Source organism: Penaeus monodon, chromosome 44 (assembly GCF_015228065.2).
Source record: "Penaeus monodon isolate SGIC_2016 chromosome 44, NSTDA_Pmon_1, whole genome shotgun sequence".
In the NCBI taxonomy this organism is placed as follows: Eukaryota; Metazoa; Arthropoda; class Malacostraca; order Decapoda; family Penaeidae; genus Penaeus; species Penaeus monodon.
Genome location: NC_051429.1, coordinates 1,216,807 through 1,221,806, shown reverse-complemented (window position 1 = coordinate 1,221,806; position 5,000 = coordinate 1,216,807).

Here is a 5,000-nt window from a genome sequence, read left to right as displayed (position 1 = left end):
AGAAGGCCTTATTGCACATATCACATCTGTATGGGTTCTCCATTGTATTATTCTGATATGCCTTATTAAATCGCTTTTGGTGCGAATGCCTTATTGCAAATATCAATTTTTTATGGCTTCTCCTTTGTATGCACTTTCATATGGCTCACTACATGAGCCCTTTCCGTGAGAAGGTCGGTTGCAAATAGCACAGCTGTATGACTTCTCCCTTTGTATGCACTCTCTAGCATTATAGATGACCTTTTCTCAGATATTCCTTTGTTGAAATCTCTCGTTATATGGTTTTCCTTTTTATGAACTCATATGTCTCACTAGATTACATTTATGTGAGAAGGCATAACTGCAAATATCACAGCGGTATGGTTTTTCTTTTGTGTGAACTCTCATATGAACGTACATATTACTATTTTTAGAGAATTTCTTGCCACACACCTCACATACAAAACGTTTCAATGTTTCTCCCTCTTGTTGTAACTCCTCAAGTCTTTCTTTGTTCATCGCCTGATCTCCATCTGATGAAAACTTGTTCCTGCAGTCCTCAGCCACAAATGTAGCTCTTAACAAGTCATTACGATCCTGAATCATGTCACACTAACCCTTTGAATTTCTTTCATGTCGAAGCTCATGAAGATAATTATGTTAAAGCATTTAATGGTTCAACTTTAAAAAACGTCGCTCCTTCCACACGTGCTTCATCTCCATGGCAAATTGGTTCCTCCTTATAATATCCCAGACATTCTCTTCGTTGACATCGTCGTTGAACTCTTCTTTAATTCTGACTCCTATCCGAATGTCTCCTCATCCGCCAAGATATAAATGGTCTGTTAAAACCATTGTCACCCTGTACATGGACAGATACAAAAAATCAATCCATTTCTTGTGAAGGAAAATAAAACAAAGATAACAAACTGCATTAATAACATTGAAGATGATAAAAATACAAAAGCCATCATAAACAGATAAACGTGTTAATATCTATCTGTCTATATACATGTACATGTTTGTGAATGTAATGTTAATATACATGTATACATACATACGTTTTAATATACATGTATACATATATATATATATATATATATATATATATATTATATATTAATATTATATATATATATATATTATATACATATCTATATATAGATATATATATATCTATATAAGATTATCTCTATATACACATATACTTTTATATATATATATATTATATCTTAATATATATATATATATATATATATCTATATTATATAATACGGGGTAGTAACAACACACAGCCCCACACACACACAGCCACACACACACACCTATATAATATACTAATATTATATATATTATCATATATTATATATATATCTATATCTATATATATCTATATTATATATATACATATTACTTATATATATATATTAATATATGTAGATATATAATATATATATATATATAATATATATATAATAGATAATACATATATATACCTACTTTTTATATATATATATATATATATATATATATATGTATATAATATAATATTATATATATTATATATACATATACACAAAGAACACACACCACCACACACACACAAACATATATATATATATATCATATATATAATATATATATATATATACTATATCGATCATATATCTATATATATATATATATGTACTTATATATCTACATATAGGTATGTGTGTATATATATATATATATATAGGTATATATAGTACTATATATATATAGTCAGAATCTGTGAACATAGCGGTATATTATATATATATATATATTATAATACATATTATTACTTATATATTTTTCACACACACACACACATAATATAAATATATATATTATATATGTATAATATATATATAGATATATATATATAATCTGATATATATATATAATATATCTATATATTATATATATATTTAATATATCTGTGTGTGCTGTGATGTGTGTGTATGGTATGTGCGTGTGGTGTATTGTATGTGGTTGTGTGTGTGAGTTGTGTGTTTTGTATACTTTCATGTTTTTTTATATATATGCATTCACATGCTAGACAGATTTTTTATTGAGATACATAGCAACTGTGTAAATGTATACATACAAGCCACACACAGAGACACATATACACTCACACACCACCACACACACACACACACACACCACACACACACACACACACACACACACACACATATTATATTATATATATATATATATATATATATAGATATATATATATATATATTTATACAGATCTATACAATCTATACGTAAGATATGTCTATAAATCATACAAATATAATATATATATATATATAATATATATATATATTATACTATATATATTATATATATATATCTGTGTGTTGTGTGTGGTGTGTGTGTGTGTGTGTGTGTGTGTGGTGGTGTGTGTGTGTTTATATATATACATGTATATTATATATATATGTAATATATGTATATATCTATATATATATTATATAGATATATATATATATATATATATATATATATATATTATATATATATAATTTGCCGTTTTATATTTGTATTAATCTTCTAGTAACGGATGGAATTCATATTTTTGATGTCAGTTAAATCTGTGCTAATTTTTTAAGAATATTTGCTATCTGCATTTAAAATGAATTAAATCTGTTTCTCTAAAGTACTAGTCACATAGTAGTAAATCTGTTTACCTGAGTTAATTCCTAAGTTATATTTTTTGAATAGTAATGTGGTGTAATGTATATATGTATATATATATATAGATATATATATATTATGTATATATATATATATACTCTATATATATATATAATATATACATACACCACGACACACATATATATATATCTATATATATATCTATATAATATATATATATATATATATATATATATATATATATCATTATATATATACATATCACACACTATATACGCGCATTGTATATATAATATATATATTAATATATATATATAATATATATATATATATTATATCATAATATATATCTATATGCGTGTGTGTGTGTGGTGGTGTGTGTTGTGTGTGTGTGTTGTGTGTGTGTGTGTGTGTTTGTGTGTGTTTGTGTGTGTGTATGGTATATATATAGATAATATATATATATATATATATACTATATATATAAATATTTATATAATATATATATATATTATATATTTATACACAAACACACACCCCACACCACACACACACAACCACACACACACGCATATATATCTAAAATTATATATATATCTTATATATATATATCATATATATATATATATATCTATATATATATATATGTAATATATATATTATATATCTATATATATATATATTCTATATATAATATATATATATATATATGTATATATATATCTATATATATATAAATAATATATCTCTACTATATATCTATCTACTCTCTCTCTATCTCTATCTCATATCTATCTCCTAATCGATGATATAATCCGTGTGTGTGTGTGTTTGTGTGTGTGTGTGTGTGTGTTTGTGTGTGTATATATATCTCATCTCCTATTATATCTCTAATATATCTTCTCTATATATATACTATATATTACTATAACTATATGCTCTATCCTCTATTGTGGTATCTCTCTATATATATATATATATATATATATATATATATATATATTCATCTCTATTATATATATATATATATAAACATATATATATCTTCTATATCTACCTATATATATATATCTCTAATATTATATTGCCTCATTCTACTACTATCTATATCATATAAATCTATCTATATATATATATATATATATTTATATATATATAGTATATATATATATACAACACACAAACACACACACACATATATAATATATGTATAGGTATAATATATACATATATATTATATATAGTTATATATATATATTATATATTATATATATATATAGATATAAGTATATTTATATGATGTATTTATATATGTATTAAGATATATTATTATATATATATATATATATATATATTATATATATATATATATATAATGTGTGTGTGGTGTGTGTGTGTTGTGGTGTAATGTGTGTGTGGGTGTGTGTGTGTGTGTGTTGGTGAGATTAACATAACATTATGTTATGTGCAACATAATAACACGATCGCCAATATTTACCCACAAAATACTTATACTTTTGGTAATCACATAAACTAATTCCCCAGTGATCTTACCTTATTTTTTCACACACTCTAACACAGTACGCTCCTCCTCAGCTAACTGGCTTGGCCTGCCTATCCTCGTCTATGAACGCATCGAGATTCTTCGCTCAAGGAACTCTACTCGACTTAACGAAGAGAGAAGAAAGAGTGATTTTGACGTATATTAGGTAGTCTGACTTGTACCTTGAGGGATGACGCTCCTCCCCCGGGTTTTTGGGATGGGGAATTTTGTTTATAAAAGAATAGGACTCCATGATGAATATTCTTCTTCTACTTCATATATAGAATTAGTTTATTATATATATATATATCTATATTCTGTTATCTTATATTCTGGTGTTTTATTATCAATGGGTGGGGGAACATAATATCGTGCAGGGTGTTTTATCAGTTGTTCCTTACCTGATGTATGTAGGAGGGTAGTGTTTGTATGAAGATTTTATACCGCCAGAATTAGTTTTTTTTCTATCATTATAAGCTCAAGGGGCCAGTGGAATTGCTCGTATTGGCGTGGGCAGCACGGTGGAGGGGCGGCTGCCGGTGTATGTGGCCGATCTGGACGAGCCTGTTTGCCTTGACTACTGACGCAGAGTAAGGCGTTGCGACCTTGGACGGAAGCTGGTGAAGGGTGCAGGTGAGATGGTGCCCTTGCTTCCAGAGTTGGGCTGTGGCAGAGGTAGTTACGGCTGAGCGACTGGCACCTTTCCCTCCAGGACCAGAGTTTAGAATCCGTTTGTCCCGACTTCAAGAGTGATACGTGGAGTAGAGGACCTCATGAGTCCCAT